Source organism: Diceros bicornis, chromosome 18 (assembly GCF_020826845.1).
Source record: "Diceros bicornis minor isolate mBicDic1 chromosome 18, mDicBic1.mat.cur, whole genome shotgun sequence".
NCBI classification, from domain to species: Eukaryota; Metazoa; Chordata; class Mammalia; order Perissodactyla; family Rhinocerotidae; genus Diceros; species Diceros bicornis.
Window position 1 is genome coordinate 54,972,614 of NC_080757.1, and position 19,569 is coordinate 54,992,182.

The window sequence follows — 19,569 nt, forward strand, 5'->3', positions numbered from 1 at the left end:
GGTGAGCTGCTCTGCAGTTTGATGCAGAGTATGTAAGTGTTGCAGTGGGACGCGGTGGAAAGGATACTGGGATGGCACCAGGAGACCTGGGTTCCGGGCCCTCCTCTGACACCAACACACTGTGTGACCTTGGAAAGTCATTTCCAACCTTGGAGTCTCAGTTGTCTTGTCTGTAAAATGTGGAAGATGGACTAGATGGGACCTGTGGTCACTTTCATTGCCAATTCCTCAGTCCCCAAGGAGGCACCTAAATCTTTTTTTTTCTTTTTTTGCTGAGGAAGATTGGCCCTGAGCTGACATCTGTGCCCATCTTCCTCTATTTTGTATGTGGGATGCTGCCACAGCACGGCTTGATAAACAGTGGGTAGCTCTGCACCCAGGCTCCAAACCTGCAAACCCCGGGCCGCTGAAGCAGAGCCTGAGAACTTAACCACTACACTACTGGGCCAGCCCAAAGACACCTAAATCTTAGTTCACAGCAGAAGATGGAGAAACAGCTTGCTGCACGAGAAGCATCTCATAGAAGAGGCAGCATCTGCTGAGCATCTTCCATGTGCCAGGCCCTGGGCTCAGTATTCTATATGCACCATCTCATAGAATCCTCACAGTAACCCCAGGAGGCGGGCATTAGTATGTCCGTTTTATAGATGGACATACTGAGGGTCAAAAAGGTGAAGCAATTTGCCCAAAGAATACACCAAGTTAGTGGGGAAGGCAGGACTTGGCCCTGGGCCTGTTTAACTCTGGATCCTGTACATCTGACCATCATGCAAGGTTAGGGAGATGCTTGAGTCAGCACAGTGCCCGGACCTAGAAGGCGGGTACGAGGCGAAGTCTACATGTCCAAGCACACAGCAGCGCCACACCCCTTTATTCCAGCCCTGAAGTCAGCTAAAAACAGTGAGGAGTTCAGTGTGGCTGGAGCCTGACAGGTGGGAGACGGTGGCCGATGGCGGAAGACGAAGTTGGGAAAGTGGGCTGGTACCAGCACTGAAGGCCTCTCTGTATGGCAGGCGGAGCTTGAAAGGTTCTTCGGTTTGTGTTCTACAACGATCCCGCCGATGGCGTTAGAGAGGATGGATTCACAAGTCAGGAGGCTGGAGACCCTTCAGGAGACCAATGGGATAGTCCAGGCAAGAGAGAGTGAGGCCAGGATGGAGGCGCACAGATGCCCCTGCAGGGTGTGCTGTGTTGGAGGAGACCCAGGGACAGAGGGAGGGAATGCTCACACCCTCTGTGGCCCCTGGAGCACATCTGTGAAGAAGGAAGGTTGAGGAAGAGGCCATGTTATGACATAATGCCTTATCACCCCCTGGGCTTCCACCACTATGTGAATTGGGGGCTTCAGCTCTCCCTGCCCCGCTGATCATCCTGTGCCTGCGGGGGCTTAGTCCTGGGTCCAGCAATTCAGAGGCGTCTCTCTAGGCTCTGGACACGTACCCAGAGGTGGTCTGAAGGGAAGGGATGGTTGAGGATGGGTGCAGAGAGCCACCCACCCTGGTGGTCCCTGGTAGCCTCATCTTCTGCTTGCCCCCCTTTGCCACAGCTGACACTTCTGGCGCCGAGGGCCCTGGGGCCTGTCCTGACAGGGCTCGCGTGGCTATGCATGAGGAGCACAAGCCTGGAGGAGGCTGCAGCAAACACCACCCACATCAGAGCTCAGATCAGTGGCCTGGAGCAAGTTCAGATGGTGAGGTCAAGAGGCTAGAGCTGCTTCCCTTCTCTGAACGCCTCCTCTGATCCTAGCCGTGAACTTTTCTACCACAAGTCTTTCCATCTCACCTTTCTAGAGGTCTGGGCTCTTAACCAGCTCTTCTACGTTCCCTAACTCCTTTGACCCCAATATAGGGATAAACGAAGGCCGTCCAAATGGGAACAAGCAAAGGCTATTGATTCCGAGCTTGCTATACAAGGAGTCAGCCACCATTGCCTGCACTTGGCAGGGATTCAAAGGTGGGCAGGGAGTGGGAAGGCTTTATAGCAGGACAAAGGGAGGCCCCAGGAGTGCCCTGATGGGAGGCTTGCAGCACGGGGAAGCTGTGGGGGGCAACTAGAAGCGGAGTGTCCCATGTGATTGTTAGGTACATATTCAGTTTTCTCTTATTGGTCCTAAGTTGGGAGCAGGGACGAGAATTAGGGAAAAACTGTCATTCATTAATCAAATCCTGGCCATTTGAGACTGATTGTCACAGGGGTTATTTACTGTTTGGCTTAGAGGACCAGTCGTTAGAGACAGTGGTCTGATTTCTGCAAGTCTAATTTATAGATAGCAGGCTGGCTTCCTGGGCTGTTCCCGCAGAGAGTGGGTTGGTTTCCCGGGCTGGTTCCTGCAGACTGTGGGTCAGAGCTCTATTTTGTTTTTTTTTTGTTCTTTTTCCTGGTGAGGAAGATTAGCCCTGAGCTAACATCCATTGCTAATCCTCCTCTTTTTGCTAAGGAAGATTGGTCCTGAGCTAACATCTGTGCCCGTCTTCCTCTATTTTATATGTGGGACGCCTGCCACAGCATGGCTTGATGAGCGGTGCGTAGGTCCACACCTGGGATCTGAACCCACAAACCCTGGGCCGCGGAAGCAGAGGGCACAAACTTAACCACTATGCCACCTGGCCAGCCCCAGAGCTCTATTTTCATAGATGGTCTGGCCACTGCCCATCTGTATATTCAGTCTCTCACCAACAATCTGTGAGTATCACCCCAGTTTTTCAGGCAGGCAAACTAGGAATCAGAAAGACGAGCAGACTTAATGACGTCACAGAGTTTCAGAATGGGGACAGGAACCCAGTGATTCTGTGCACATACCTTTTCCTCCCAGTCCTCTGAAGGCAAGGTTCCTGCCCTCTGGCCTCCAACTCCTATGCCAGGGCTTTGAGCATGCTCCCAATAAATATTTATTAAATGAATGAGTACTAATTTTTATATCAGTGGGGGAACCAAGTAGAAATGCAAAAGCAAAGTGCGGGATTCTGGCTGATGAGGCACATGTAACTAAAACGGCTAAGCTCTTACTATCTCCCCTCTGGCATCCTGCAAACATCTCTGTGCTCCTGGGCTGGAAGCTGAAACTACAATCTGAGACTTGTGGGTCTGGACCAGTTGGGCGGGGAGGGAACGGGCTTCTGGAGGGCACGAGCAGCCTGCCTGTGGGGCTGTCCACCCCACTGTCCCCCTCACTGTTGCATCGATGTATTGGGGATTCTGAGTGAGGGATACAGCCGATGGCGGAGGAGGACACTTCCTCTCAGGGGCAGGCCTGGGGGTAAGGCCAGGTCGGGGGACAGGAGCTTCAAGCACTGGAAGGCAGAATTCTAAGGTGGTCCCGTGACGTCTGTCCCTGTCCTCAGGAGTTATTCCACGATTACATCACGTTACATAGTAAAGGGTATTTTCCATGTGGGGAGAACCACACTGCAGCGGAAGGGCGGTGGCTTGAGAGGTCAGGTGACCCAGGGAGTCAGGTGACCTGGCTGACAGTGTGTGTCCTGTGCTGGCCCCAGGTCTCCACAAGCCCCCATTTCTACCTCTGTGACGTGAGGGGCTGGCCGAGTGATGGGACCCTACCTGTCCGGATTCTTTTGAGCCCAAGAGAGGCCAAGGTTAAGGCCAGCTCCCTTGGGTTACGCTGGTCAGGTGGATGTAGGTGGCTCCTTGGTCTCCTGGAAAGAAAGAAGCAGAAGTCATTTCTGAATGTGGGTGCAGGGGCCGCGGGCCGCCTGATTCCCGAGCGTCAAGGCGCCCCGCCCCAGCCTAATTTCCTCTCCGACCTCAGGGTGGAAGGGCCACACCCACGAGGGAAAAGGATTTCGAGTGTGGCTGATGACTTTTCCAAGGGCTTGGTTCTGCTTCCTGATGACTGAACGCCTCCCCGGGCCATATAGGAGGGGTGTGGTCACAGCCCGATAAAGACTTCTCAATCCCAGAACCCGGGACCACGCGGTCCACTTGCTCATTTCACACAAGGCTGTGCATCAGGAGTCAGCCCGGCCAGGGGGGTGACAGGCCCCTCACTGCCCCAGTCATGGCCCTCGTGCGTGCGTGGCCGCAGCTCCTGCCCTCCACACGGCCTTTAGACATTTCAGTGGCTTTGCAGCCTTCAGCTTCCCCTCTCCCTTCTTCAGACAGGCGTCCAGCAGAGGGCTTGGTCCCTGAAAAGCTAAGGAAAGAAGAAAGCCTAATGTGGGCTGGACAGACGGAGGAGCGAGGGAGAAAAAGCGGAGGTTTGAGGATGTGAAGAGGATGCAGTCCCAGGAGAAAAGGGAGCAGTAACCTGTTTAGAAGCCAGAGGGGCTAAGAGGAGACAGGATGAGAAAATGCAGAAAGAAACAGCACTTGGAAGGCAAAACTCTCCTTCGGCAGAGCTGCTTGGTGCTAAATCAGATTTGGCAAAGAGCATACTTGGTTTTCATTATAGACACGACTGTGGATTATTGGTGCTTATGAGAGGAGGGAGCCTTGGTCCACAGGCCTGTCACCTCTCCAGGATTCCCGCCGTGGGTCCTCCCATCCCACCTCTCTCCTCCAGGCTCCTCCCCTCCTCTCTCTGCAGCAAGAGTCCTCTTTCTCCATGCCGTCCTGACCCTGTCACTACATAGAGCCCTCTGGTGGCTTCCCATTGCCCCAGGAGGAAGTCATGACTCCTCAACACCGCCCAGCCCTTTGGGTTTTGGCTCCCAGCCTGTCAGCCCCACCTCTCCCTGCGACCCCCCTCAGCCGAGCTCCAGCCAAGCCATCCGGTTGACCATTGGATCCCCAGCACCTGCTCACTGCCCGACAAATGGACATTATTATCCACGCCCTCGAGAAATGCATACTGAGTGTATGAATGATAACAATCTGGCCAATCGGATAGTGTCAGCTTTGAAATTCCAAGTAGGGCAGACCTCACATCCATGCACACCAGTCAGCGTCCTTGCTGTGCTCATCCTGCCAGTGGCTCTGCAGCATCTGGGACCCTGGAATTGGGAGGGCTGCCTCGGCCCTTCACCACCCAAGCCTGCACAGAACCCCGCCATGCCATTTGCTGCCCTCCACGGGGTCCCAGGGTAAAGGAAAGGCCACAAAGCCTGACAAATGGCTTCACATGGGAGCTTTGGATTAAGTTGTTTGACTAGGAGATGGGCCCTCTTCAAGTCCTCCAGGCCCTGAAACACACCCACAGGAGGGGATACCAAGGTCAAATCTTAGGTGAGGTTGAGACTTCAGCTCCTGGGGGGAAGGAGAGGGAGCTGCACAAAGGGGCGTTCTGTGCCCTGGGCCCCAGGGGAGAGGACTGCACCTAAGAAAACATTTTTGGTGGTTTTTGCTGCAGGCATCTACATTCCTGAATAGCTGAAGGGGAGAAGGCCCCAGGTGCGGGGAGAGGAGGCTGTCCACCTGGCCGTGCTACAGGAACGGGCATTGAAAGGAGCTAGAAACATGTTACGGAAAGTGCTGGGAGCATGTTAAGGGCAGACCCTCAATGGAGCTGGGAGCCAGCAGACAGGCCAGAGGCAGGATGAGGAGGTGAGGCGGCCAGATTAGGCTGAGGGGCGGCTGCAGGAGGCCCAGTAGCCAGGCCTCCCACTCCTCTCTCCCCTGCCCTCCCCAATGGCAGGCCATCTGTGGGGAACAAACCAGGAGCTGCCTCTCCAGGCTGGTCACCATCTGGGTGGCCAGGAGGTGGGCCAGGGAATGCCAGAGGAGCTGCCAAGTCCTGAAGTCACTGTGCCCAGGCCTGTCCCTCCCTAACGGGGGTGTGAGGGAGGGTGAGGCAGACAGTGGGGAGGCTGGAAACTCCGGGGCTCTCTTCAGGGCTTGAGACCTGAGTGCAAGGGTTGGGGGTGTTAGGAGGCAAGTCGGGCCATTAGCAGGTGAGTTCCCAGCTGGCAGGGCCCAGCTTTGTTTCTCTGGGTGCAGTGTGCTCTGTGCACCCAGAGAGTGTTGAGCTTCTCATTAGGAGGGTCCAGTCTCCATGAGGCTTTGAAAGAAAGGAACTTGCAGGGGTAGGGGGTGCATTTTCTCTCTGTTCCTAGATCTTCTGTGTATATGGTAAGAGCGGGGACCAGGACGGTCAGTCACTCCACCATGATGGGGTGGAACCAAGTGGGACAGCTCTTTAGCCAGAAGACAAAGTCTCTTTAGCTCCAAAGGATGCCACCCTGGGCCCCAGGCACAAAGCCTCAGGCCCTGTGGAAGGCAGAATTCTAAGACGCCCCCATGATCTCCATCCCTGGGTGTTGCTCCTGTGATTATATTACATTATAAGGCAAAGGGATTTGCAGTGGAGTTAAGGTTACTAATCAGTTGCCCTTCAAATAGAGCAGTTATCTGGGTGGGCTCGACCTCATCACAAGAGCCCTTCAGAAGCAGAGAGTTTCTCCAGTGGCAGAAGGAAAGTCAGAGATTCCAAGCATGAGAAGCATTTGATGCTCCATCACTGGCTTTGAAGACAGGAAGTAAGGACTTGAGAGTAGTCTCCAGCCAACAGCCAGCAAGAAACAGGGACCCCAGTCCTACAACCACAGGGAGCTGGTTCTGCAGACAACCTGAATGACCTTAGGAGCAGATTCTTCCCCAGAACCTCCAGTAAGAGCTCAGCCTGGCGAACACCTTGATTTTGGCCTTGAGACTCTAACCGGAGACCCAGTCAAGTCCACCTCAGACTTCTGACCAACAAAACTGAGCTAATCTGGGTGTTGTTAAGCCTCTAGGTTTGTGGTGACTTATTACTCAGCAATGGAGAACTGATAGAGTTGCCCGCACAATGGAGGCTCCAGGTCCTATACGTTAACCCTGGTGAGAAGGAAAAGGCAGCATTTCAGTTTCACCCACAACCTCAGAGTTGCACCTCATCCTGCCCTCTGGCTGTGCCCCTCCTCCACACACAGGCATCCAAATCTTTGTCCACGTAGCCTCTGCCAGAGGCCCCGGCTCCATTCCTTGTGCTGGGAAGCTTGGGCACAAATTGTTTATTGATAGACCAATTGTAGGTGTACAGCACAGCGTTTTAGGCCTAATTATCCAGGTTTCTTATACATTTGCTTTTCTGCTAACTTTCCCCTATATTTTTGCCCATTTCTGATGCTGTTTGATCTTCTAGTCCTTAACAAAAGCAAAATCCCTTGCAGCATGTTATCTAAGCCAGACTCCCTAGTTTAAGACCCAGACTATTCTTCCAGACAGTCCCTTAAAAGTTGGAAATTGCTCTCTCTTGGTGCCATGACCTAAATGCCTTAATTTCATCCTGCAGCAGAGATGGTTAGCTGTCAACCAAAATCCCTGCTCCCCTTTCACAGTCTAGAGTTGTCACTAAGGAGCAGAGACTACATTTCCCAGATGCCCTTGCAACTAGGTGTGGTCATGTGACTAGTTTCCACCAATAGAATATGAGCAGAAGAGATGTGTGCCACTTCTGAGCCAAAGCCGTAAGAGGTGAGTGTGCCTCTCCCATACTCTTCTGCTGGCTGGATGTAGATGACAGTGAGACCCCGGGGAAAGGCAGAGCCCTGAGATGGAAAGAGCCTGGGTCCCTGCATCACCAAGTGGAGGAAAGCCACTGGCCAGTCAAGAACTCCTGCCTTGGTATGTTATATGAGTAAGAAATAAATTTCTTTCTTTTTTTTTGTGAGGAAGATCAGCCCTGAGCTAACATCCAATGCCAATCCTCCTCTTTTTGCCGAGGAAGACTGGCCCTGGGCTAACATCTGTGCCCATCTTCCTCTACTTTATATGGGACGCCGCCACAGCATGGCCTGACGAGCGGTGTGTTGGTGCGCACCCGGGATCCGAACCTGGGCCGCCAACAGCGGAGCGCGTGCACTTAACCGCTGTGCCACGGGGCCGGCCCCAGAAATAAATTTCTAAGTTAGTTAAACCATTATACATTTTGGAGTCTATTTGTTACTGCTTTTTAGCCTACCTGTTATAATACGCATCCCTCCAGTTGGCTCTCAACCTGAATCAAGTTGCACAAGGTGTTGACTAGACTCCTGGGATGGAGGCCTCCAAGTAGCCCTGTATTTCACTTTCCTTGGCTGGCTCCCTGTCTTGGTTCACAGTGTCTGCTTGCTCCAAAGTCTGGCTGACTCAGCTGGCCTGGGCCACCATCCATCTGCTATCAATGAGTGTCTAGCTCACAGAAAAGCGCACATTTATTCCCCCAAAACATAGAGTTCTTTTTTTCAGCAAAGGTGGTACAGCAATATATTTAGAGAAGTGAGCTGCTATTCAGCACACAGGCTCCTGGTTACTTTGGGACGCAGCCAGGGAGCACACGTCTCCAGCCCCAAGTCTCTTAGCAAGAGCCTCCAGTGGTTGCAGAAGAGGTGGAGTGGGGGAATGGAGGAAACCAGAAGGAGGTGACAATTCTCTCAGAAAGCAATTAAGCATTTCTTGGTGGCCTCAGGGACAACCTCAACTTTTCATACTTTTTCCTCTAGGGAGGCTGAGTGTGGGGGAGGAGAGCTTCTGTAGCTGCAGTTCTTGAAAACTCTCTGATGCGGTGTTGAGAAGATTCTGAGAAGCTGCTGCAGAAAGGCAGCCCCACCCTGCCCGCTGTCCGGGGATGCTCCCTCCTGTACCAGCAGCGGTCTCTACACTTGGCTGATGTGGAGTCTGAAGCAGCAGCACGGAGACCCTGGAATGGACCATGGTGGGGCCCAAGATACAGGGGAGCCCTTCCCACTGTCCATTGCTGCAGTAGAGCTCTGGATCACCAGCCCCAGCAGAGAGGACAGGCTGGACTGTGGACGGTGGCAGAGCCTAGAACAGGCCTGGGGCTCTGCTGTAGCTCACAGATGCCAAGGCCCACCTCCCATACGGGGTCAGCCCCAGAGGTCATAAAATGACAGAGCAGCCCTGTGCTCTGAAGGGCTCCAGGGTGACTCTGCCTCAGCAACTTCCAACGCAAATTTGCTTTTTGTTTGAGTCGAGAAATAACAGTGGCAGACTGACTGCCCAGGGCCCAAGAGTCCGCCCACTGGCTTCTCTTGGTTTCTCTTGTCTATGAGCAAGATGCAGCAAGGTGCATAGGGCAGCGCTGAGGTTAAGTGAAAACGACCTGACTTGGCTACCCCGCAGATGCCAAGACCCCACTCAGAGAGGGTCAGCAAGGATCACTGGGCCTCTCCACACCTCTAGCTGGCCGCGCCAGTGGCCTGAATCCTCCATGCGCAGCCAAGGGGGCATCTCTACTTCCAGCTCCAGGCAGCTCTTAGCACTAGCCCTGAAGTGGCAATGAGCTGAGCAGCCAAGGCTGGGTGCACCTCGTGTTTAGAGATTTCTGGTGAGAATCTTTTCCCAACTTCCCTGATCCCTTGGCTGTGGCTCACCACCCTCCCAGCCCAAAGTCCTTTCCAATAACTCCAGTCCTTCCTCCTCTACACCCGGCCTGCTTCCTCTCATTCTGTCACATATGGCTTAGGACTTTGCTCATTAGTTCCTTCCAAATGTTCCCTCTCCGAATCTAGCTGGGTCCTTTCCATGTCTAGTTTGCAAACATGTCTGACCTGATCCCTACCTGCAAGCCCCTATCTCTCCCAGGGCAACCAGGGAGCTAGGGTTTGACAGGTGCAACAATCAATGTGTGCCGGGTGCCCACAGGGAATGCCAGAGGTCAAGGTCTTCCCAGGCCTGGCAGCTCCGGATGGCTCCCGGGGCAGAAATAACCTGAGCCTGCTGCCCTTTCCTTCTTGAGAGTGACTCAGCAAGAAGCTGGCAGACAGAAACACAAATCTAGTCCTGGATCTTGCAGAGGGGGCAGCAGGCAAGGCCATGGCCTTAGGCCATGTATGGAGAGAAACAGGCTAGCCGTAGAGCTGGGCGCTGAAAAGATGCTCCACCTCACTTAGAATAAGAGTAGGCAAATGAAAACTACACCTACACCCCATTTTCCACTGAGCAGATTGGCCAAGATCAAAGGTTTGACAATGCACTGAGCTGGCAAGCGTGGGAAAGGCAGTCTCGTGCTTTGTTGGCAGGACTGTAAACCCATGCAACCACCATGGAGGGCAACTGGCAGCCCACTAAATGCACAAATTCTGTGACCCAGCAATTCCACTTCTAGAATGTAACGTCCAGCTGGGCATGCACATATGTGAAATGACCTAGGTGGCACTGTTTACAAGAATGACAAGAGATTGGAGGTGCCCTCCATAGGGGACTGATTCCACACTTAACGGTATGTCCAGGTGATGGAGTACAGTGGCCAGAAAAAAGCACTAGAACCACTGACATACGGATATGGAAACGTGTCCCAGATATAAAGTAAAGTGCAAAAACAAAAGCACAGCAAGGCAGGAGAGGAGCAGGCTGCGGTGCCGGCTGGTTTCAATTCTCAGTGAAGGAATGAACTGGCATGCACCATCTGGGTAAAAAAGGTAACAGAGAAACAGTCCATATGCTCATCTGGTTGTGTGTGCTAAAGACTGTCTCTGGATGGAGACCGAAACTGGTTTCACTCGTTATACAGGAGCCAGCATTTTCATTATATACCTTTCTGTAACTTTAAATTTTTGAACTGTGTGAATATATTACCTATTGAAAAAGAAAATACAGTTTAAAATGTGTGGGCCCCACCTCCGTAATGAATGGAATGACCCCAGAACTTGAGGAACTGGCAAGTTCCGGGACAGAATGAGATGGTGGAAGGGAGAGATTGTTCTGTCTTACACTCACATGGCATGTTCCATTTTACAAAGCGCTACACTTGCGTTGCCACATCCAATCCTCAGTATAGCCCCTTTTTTTCAGTTGAAGAAATGGAGGCTCAGAGAGGTGAAGTGATTTCTCAGAAGTCACACAGCAAGTGGTTGAGTCAGGACTTGCATCTAGGTTTTCTGGCTCTCCCTCACATGCCTTTTTCTACCTCACCCTGTGGCTGGAGAGGCCTGGGGGCTCAGGTCACTGTTGTCCCCTTTTCCACCTAGAACATGATCCAGGCACCAGCTGTGATGTCAGTGTTGGGGAAGAGGGAGAATCCCCCTCCACCCTTTCCCTTAAGGGTCTTAAGACTAGCCAAATAATTAAAAGACAGGTTAGCAGGACAAAATAGTACGAAGTTTAATAACATGTATACATGGGAGAAACCAGGGAAACTGAGTTTCTCAACACAATGGCGGCGATTCTCATCTTAAATACCATCTTCAGCTAAAGACAAAGGAGCATGTTGGGGGTGGGGGGAGTCAGTTATGGGAGATTACCAGGAAAGCACAGTAAACAAGAGTAAGATGGGGGCTGGCCCGATGGCGCAAGCGGTTAAGTGTGCACGCTCACTTCAGTGGCCCGGGGTTCACAGATTCGCATCGCGGGCACACATCGAAGTACCGCTTGTTAAGCCATGCTGTGGCGGCGTCCTATATAAAGTAGAAGAAGGTGGGCATGGATGTTAGCTCAGGGGCAATCTTCCTCAAGAAAAAAGGGGAGAATTGGCACCAGATGTTGGCTAAGGGCTAGTCCTCCTCACAAAAAAAAAAAAAAAAAGAGTAAGATGCATAAGAGTAATATGCAGATTTAAGGCCTCACCTTCCACAGTAATAAGTTTCTAGAGATGAGGTCACCCCCCCTCATCCCAGTACAGAGAGGGAGATACCTTTACAAATGGGGATTTATCTTATAAATGTAAATGCTTGTCTGGCAACTCTTTTCAGGGCCACCTAGAGAATGTGGCTGGGGAGAGACAGAATTTTTGATAAGAGGGGCTTGGTGCCTTTCCTATTGTAACATCTATTTTACATTATATTACAGCCATCATATGGTAGTGGCTCCTTCCTGAAACAGGTCTTCTATGTTAAATTATTTAGGCAGTTTGGGGGCGGACAAATGTCCACCAGAGAAAATAATCAAGGTAAAGAGACATATTTCAGGGTGGCCAACTTTTGATCTCCCACATCAGGATGGTGGCAAATTCTGGATCAGCCGCATCCTACCCGGGAGACTTCAGGGAAGTTGCTTATTGGGCCAGCTCTCAGTTGCTTCATCTGTAAAGCACGAACAATAATAATGTTATCCACTTCAGAGCATTGTTGTGAGGATGACATGAGCTAAGGACCAAGAGAACAGTAGCCTAGAAGCACAAACAGGTCCGGCTTCCGGCAGCCCAGAGTTGCCCTCTGAGAGGGCCCCGCTGTGGGCTGCCTAGTCTTAGGAATCTTGCACAAATCAAAAGGAAAGTGTTTTGCACTGACTCCAGCGTTAGTTCTGCACCATCAGCCTGCCACCCTTCTTCCTAACATGCTTTCTCCTTCCCTCCTCTTACTCCTGCTCCATCTTGTCCTTCCTGTTCCTGCTCGGGCTCTCAGCAGCCTGGAGGGAACAGACCTGAGGTTCTGCACAGAGATCCAGGCCAGCCCCACCAGCAGAGAAAGGAGGATGCACATGGCTCTCCCCCACAGGACCCAGTACTGCCCCTTCTCACTCCTACCCCTACCACCCCTTTAATAGCCAAGATTTGTTTCCTTTGGAAATTACAGTCAACCAGAAAAAAGGCAAATAGGAGGGAAGAAGGCAAATAAATGACAGTTTTTCCTCTCTCTTACCCCACTAAATAGGTTTGAACACCAAGTCTTTAGCTAGATATCGTTCTTGTTGTTTTTTAAATAAGCTAACAGTTTATTTCTCTCTTATGTGGTGGTCTGGAGGTGGGAGGTCTTGTCTGTCAGGGCTGCTCTGCTCCACAGTCTTCCAGAGAACCAGGTACGGTCCATGTTGCTGCTCGGCCATTCACCAGGAGATCCTCATCCGCAGGAGGAAGCTGGTTTCCTGCCAGCCGGCTCTGTGCCTCTATGCACATTTTACAGTTTTACAGCCTAAAATGCCTTTTTGCAAATGTTAAAGGCGTCTCCTTCAGGCAAGTGCATGTCTTGGTCAAACTGAAGGTAGCTTTGCATAAAAAAAGGGGTACCCCCTCTAGACAGACAAATGAGCAAAAGACACTCTATTATGGAGGAGGCAGTGGAGAGTGGTGGGAGAGTGGTGAGGGAAATGTGGTTTTTGTGTGAAGAAAATGTGCCCTTCCTTCCGCGTGGTTAGAGCTCATGGCTTGGTGAGTGGAGTGAGGAATTCAGCACAGTGTCCGGATTCCAGCAGTTCTGGAGGCTGGGAAGTCCAAGATGGAGGCGGCAGCAGGGTTGCATTCTGGTGAGAGCCCTCTCCCTGGTCCACAGCAGGTGCCTTCTGGTTGTGTCCTCACACGGTGGAAGGGGGATATCATCCCTTAAAGACAGAAAATATTGACAGAAGAACCCATTTTCTTCTTAATTCAATCTCCCCTTCCTTGTTCTTATTATTAATATTGTTTATCTTTTGAATTAACGTACAGTAAAACTGACTTGTTTGTCTTTCTTTGGCTTTTTGGCATTTAGATATGTGTAACCACCACCGCATTCAGGATACAGAACAGGCCCACTGCCCCAAAACCCTCCCTCAAGCTTCCCTTTGGGGAGCTACACCGCCTCCCGCCCTGGCCCCTGCCTGGCAACCACCCATGTGTTTGTTCTCCATCCCTGCAGGTTGTCTTCTTGAGAACGTCACAGAAATGGAATTGTACAGTAGACAACCTTGTGACAGGATTTTTTCCCTCAGAATGCCTGTGAGTTTCATCTCAATTGTTGCATGTATCAATATCACATTCCTCTTTATTACTGAGTAGTATTCCATTGTATGGGTGTACCATAGTTTGTTTATCCATTCATTTGTTGAAGGACATTTGGTTTGTTTTCATTTTTTGGTGATTATGAATGGAGCTGCTATAAATAGTCGTGCACAGGTTTTTGTGTGAACAAAAGTTTTCATTTCTCTAGGGCAGTGGTTCTAAACTGGAGGCAATTTTGCCCCCCAGGGGACATTTGGCAACATCTGGAGACATTTTTGATCGTTACAAGCAGGGAGTGCTGTCAGCATCCAGTGGGAAGAGGTCAGGGATGCTGCTAAACATCCTACAATGCACACGACAGCCCCACGATAAAGAATGACCTGGCCCTGAATGTCCAGAGTGCTGTGGTTGCAAAACTCTGCCCTGGGGTAAATACACAGGAATGAGATTGTTGGGTCATATGGGTACACGGATGTTTGACTTCATAAGAAATTGCCAAACTGTTTTCCAGAATGACTTTACCATTTTGCATTCCCACCAACAACGTATGAGAGTTCTAGGTGCTTCACCTCTTAGCCAGAGCTCGAGGTCATCAGTCTTTTTAATTTTAGCCATTATAATAGGTGTGTAGTGGTATCTCATTACGCTTTTAATTTGTGTTTCCCTAGTGGCTAACGATGCGGAACATCCTTTCACGTGCTTATTTGCCATCTGTATATCCTCTTTGGTGAAATGTCTGTTCAAATCTTTTGCCAATTTTTTAATTGGGTTGTTTGTTTTCTTACCGTTGAGTTTTGAGAGTTCTTTGTATATTGTGGATAAATCTATCTTTTGTCAAATATGTGATTTGTATCTTCTCTCAACCAAATAGCTTGTCTTTCCATTCTCCTAACAATGTCCTTGCAGAGCAAAAGTTTTAATTTTGATGAAGTCCGACTTGTCATTTTTTTCTTTTGTGCTTTTAGTGTCATGTCTAAGAACTCTTTGCCTAACTCCGGGTCATGAAGATTTTCTCCTGTTTTCTTCTAAAAGTTTCATAGTTTTACATTTAGACCTACGATCCATTTTGAGTTAACTGTGAAGTTTAGGTTGAGGTCCCTTTTTTTTTAGTGTATGAATGTCCAATTATTCCAGCACCAAGTGCTGAAAAGACATCCTCCACCATTAAATTACCTTTGCCCCTTTGTCAAAAATCAGTTGGGCCTATTTGTGTTTGGTCTATTTCTGGGTACCATTCTGTCCTATTGACCGATGATGTCTACCAATTTTCCAATATCATATTGTCTCAATTACTGTAGTTGTAGCTTTATTTATTTATTTAAATTTTATTTATTTATTTTTTTTCCCCCAAAGCCCCAGTAGATAGTTGTATGTCATAGTTGCACATCCTTCTAGTTGCTGTACCTGGGGCGTGGCCTCAGCATGGCCAGAGAAGCGGTGCGTTGGTGTGCGCCCGGGATCCGAACCCGGGCCACCAGCAGCGGAGTGCGCGCACTTAACCGCTAAGCCACGGGGCCGGCCCTGTAGTTGTAGCTTTATAGTAAGTCTTAAAGTTGGGTAGTGTGATTTTTTTCTTTCTTTCTTTCTTGTTTTTTTTTTTTTTTTGGTGAGGAAGATTAGCCCTAATATCTGTTGCCAATCCCCCTCTTTTTGCCGAGGAAAATTGGCCCTGGGCTAACATCGGTGACCATCTTCCTCTACTTTATATGTGGGACACAGCATGGCTTGATAAGTGGTGCATATGTCTGTGCCTGGGATCTGAACCCACAAACCTCGGGCTGCTGAAGCTGAGCACAAAGACTTAACCACTATACCACCGGGATGGTCCTGGGTTGTGTGATTTTTAAGTTGTACCACTTTGTTCTTTTCCAAAATTGTTTTGGCTATTCCTATTCCTTTGCCTGTCCATATAAATTTTAGAATCATCTTGTCTGTTGTAAGCTTTTCTTGTTTTTTACAAGTCCAGAGTGTTTTCTAACACCACCATGCAATTCTCCAGTTCTCAGAGGACACCAGCCAGGTGTCCTACAAATTTAACTCAATTCTGACACTATCTACCTGCAAATAGCATCAGATCCCACAGGTTAAGGGTTCAGTCCTATAAAACTGCCCCTCACCACTTGAGAGGACAATCGCACATCCAGGATGTTACCTGTGCTTCTGACAGACTGGCTGTAAATCAGAGGCTCCCACGACCTTCTCCTGGAGTTTAATTAATTTGCTAGAGTGGCTCACAGAACTCAGGAAAACAGTTTACTTAGATTTCTGGTTTATCATAAACAATATGGTAAAGGATACAAATGGAGAGTTAGAGGAAGAGGGGCATGGGGAGGTCCGGAAGGGTCCCAAACTCAGGAGCTTCTGTCCCTGTGGAACTGGGGTGCGCCATCCACCTGGCACACAGAGGCACCAACCTGGAAGCTCATTAAATCTTGTTGTTCAAGAGTTTTTATAGAACTTGCTCTCCAGTGCTGCCCCCCATTGGTGGATGGGGCCAAGAAAGCTGCAAACTTGTAATCACTTGGTCTTCCTGGTGACCAGCCCCATCCTGAGGCTGGTACCCCAACTTAAATCACCTCATTAGCATAAGCTCAAGTGTGATCCAGAGGGCTTTTTATGAAGAACAAAGGACCTTCCTATCTCTTAGGAAATTACAGAGGTTTTAGGAGTTCTATGCCTGGAACAGGGGACAAAGACCAAATATATCTCTTATACCACAACAAGGTATAGACTTAGGATGCCCCCAACTGTTTTTCTTTGTTCTAGGAGGACTTTGACACTCAGATCAGACTTTGGGTAGGTTCTAGAGGAGGGAGAAATGCTGATTTTATAGAAAACTCAAAAACAGCCATTCACCTGCTTCCTGGGAGAACAGATTGTATTTTGCCTGAGAAATATGAAGAATGCAAATTTGCTTTCTTTTACTGACTATTGAGTTGGTAAGTGTTTATAAAAAGATTCACAGATTAATGAATACTCTCCACTAGGTCGCAAGGCCAAGTTGTATTCACTCCTTCACAGCAAAATGGTCACAATACTTCTGACTTATCTTGGAGGATATTACTTATCTGTTTGAAAAATGTTTTTCAAGTCAAATAACTTGCCAGAAACTGCACATATAATTTCTTCTGAAGATAGAGTGGGAATTCATCTTGTCTTGTTCCACGGTTGTGAGTCTGAAGTCATCGCCCTCTGACTCTCTGGTTTCTAAAAGAGACGAGGCTGTGGCTCAACCCCAAAGCTAAGAGCAGAGTTGAAGTGGGAGTGGGTCCACGGGTCCTGCCAGTGCCGGGAGTCAGAGCACCCTCTCCTGCTGGCCTCCTTCCTGGGACTGGAGATCTCACTGTCCTTCCACCTCTCCACTCCCAGGTCCTCTATTCTTGCTGCTAGAACTGGGGCAAAGAATTTGAATTCTTCGGGCCCCACTTTACTCGCCTGTAAACTGGTAACTTCGCTATCTGACCCGCCCATCTCATGGAATTGTTCTAAGACTCCAATGATCAAGCACAGAAAATGTCTGGACTGCAGTGGCCCAAACCGGCTTCTCTAGGGAATGGGACGGGGGAGTGAGTGGACAAGGGGGGTCATGGGGACATTTTTAATCTTCAAACAACTCCAATCTTGTTTCAAAATTTTTAACGAGTAACAGCCATAAAAAAAGACAAAATCGTCCCATTTGCAACAACATGGATGGGCCTGGAGCGTATTATGTTAAGTGAAATAAGCCAGAAAGAGAAAGACAAACACTGTATGATCTCACTCATATGTGGAATATAAACAAACACATGGACAGAGAAAACTGGACTGTGGTTACCCGGGAAGTGGGGGGTGGGGGGTGGGCACAAGGGGTGAAGGGAGTCATATATGGGGTGAAGGACAAACAAAAATGTACAACCCAAAATCTCACAATGTTAGAAACCATTAAAATATCAATAAAAATGTAAAAAAAAAAAAAAAAAAAAAAAAAAAAAATTTTTAACGAGTATGAATTCCTTTTGTGATTAAAAAAAAAAAGTTTGGGGGCCGGCCCCATGGCGCAGCGGTTAAGTTCGCGCGTTCTGCTTCAGCGGCCCGGGGTTTGCCAGTTCGGGTCCTGGGCACAGACCTACTCACTGCTTATCAAACCATGCAGAGGCGGCTTCCCACATAGAAGAGCTACAACTCTACAACTATGATACACAACTATGTAGTGGGGCTTTGGGGAGAAAAAAGAAAAAGAAGAAGATGGCAACAGATGTTAGCATAGGGCCAATCTTCCTCAAAAAAAAAATAAAGTTTGTAAATATTCACAGTGACTACATATGTTAATGTAATCATGTATTTTGTGGTCTTCCAAAAGTTTTCTGCCTTGCTAAGCTGCAGGCTACTCTTCTACAGCTGGGTGTGGTTCGCTTGGCCCAGCAGAGGCACTTTCAGCCTGAGCGTGCCAATGAGATCAGCTGGGTTGAGAGACCTGGGTTCCAGGGGAGGTGGGCGAAAGAGAAGGCATGGCTCCACGTTGGCCGTGAATATGGCTCCCCCCTCCCATCCCAGCCCAGAAACATATGTTTCTCCCTGGCTATCTGGCCAGATCAGCCTGCAGGCAGGAACTCTGGTGCCAGAGGGAGGGACGCTGCAAAACAGAATGGAGTCAGCACTGAACACATTTTAAAAACTCCATCGCTGGGGCAGCAGCCCACCAGAGCGAGGGGGCGGGCGCCAAGGCCATCCTCCCGAGGAGCCAGCTTGCTGCCAGGGGTTCTGCACGTGCTGATGGCTCTGCAGGCGCTGGGGCCAGCCTGGGCCAACTGTGCTCAGTGCCCAAGGACACAGCCGGGGGCTGGCACACCTTCACCAGGCAGTGAGGAGAATGGGGCCGTGTGCATCTGTACTTGTTTATTTGCTGTTTTGAAGCTCCTCGAACGTGGGTGTGGGGGCTGATTTCCCTGTGTGGCTGGAGGCCGCTCCGGGCAAGCCCTCTCTTGTCACAGCCCCTCCCAAGACTGGGAAAGTGGCTGGGGGCGCAGTCCACGGAGAACCCAGGATACCCCAAGAGCAAGAAAAGGGACTACATAAGGAGACCACTATTGTTCCTTTTAGGGGTAGTCACCACCGACTGTCTGTGGCTTTGCCTGTGACAGGAGGGCAGGCCCCCCCAGGACATCTCCGTGGAAGGGGGAGAGAGACAGGGGTGGCAGGGAGCCCAGGCCCCTCCAGCTAGCCACATAAACCAAGTCACTTTAACAGCTGAGCTCAAGTTACAGTGGCTCTCAGCCCCTCTGGAATTCACCTCCTGCCCCCAGGCTCTGAAGCCATTTTTGGACATGGGCGGTGTGTGTGTGTGGGGGGGGATTCCTAGTGTGCTGGAAACAAGTTCTGTCCTGTCCTCGTGGGCTGCCCGGGACCTAGGGGACGTAGGGGACAGAGGGAGCCAGTGGTTCTCTGCTGGGCACTGCAGCTGCTCAGTGGCCAATGGTAGACTCAGGGCCTGCCCTGAGTCAGCACCACTTCAGAACCCAACCCGCTCTCATCCTGAACAAGTCTAGCCTATCAGGTGGGAGAGACAAGAACACATTCCCTCCAACAGACTGTGTCTTAATCAAAACACACATCTCTTCCCTCCTTTATCAGCCCAGACAGAAACCATCCCGTGCGTGCAGAGAGCAGCCTGAGGAATTCCCTAATTCAGAGGTCGGCAGATTTCCCTAAAGGGCCAGATAGCAAAGATTTTCGACTTTGTGGCCATGTGGTCCCGATCACAACTACTCATCTCCACCATTGTGGCATGAAAGCAGACAGACGGTGTGTCAACAAATGGGCATGGCTGTGTTCCAATGAAACTTCACTTACAAAAACAAGCGGAGGGCCAGATTTGGCCTGTGTAGTGTAGTTTGCTGACCCTAACTCTAATTCACCAGACCCCTACTAGGGCAGGTCTGAGCATCCTTTAGGATCCGCCATCCTCTCTGAACCCTGGACCTGCAGTAGCTATCCCAGGTTTCCCAAGAGCCCGGCTGTCCGCTGCC

General features: G+C 50.1%; 1 long non-coding RNA gene across 2 annotated transcripts in view; it reads right to left on the reverse strand.

Annotated features, from left to right (window-relative positions):
- Nucleotides 1–517: 517 nt before the first annotated feature.
- Nucleotides 518–19,569, reverse strand: part of LOC131417710 (uncharacterized) — a 39,277-nt gene continuing 20,225 nt past the window's right edge. The window contains exons 3-4 of one of the 2 annotated variants that reach the window (XR_009222746.1): nucleotides 3,559–3,653; nucleotides 518–1,254 (exon numbers count right to left, since the gene is read on the reverse strand). This is a non-coding gene — a long non-coding RNA (uncharacterized LOC131417710). Of the gene's footprint in view, nucleotides 1,255–3,558; nucleotides 3,654–12,360; nucleotides 13,186–19,569 lie in introns of those variants that run through there. The other variant, XR_009222747.1, reaches the window with a different exon arrangement.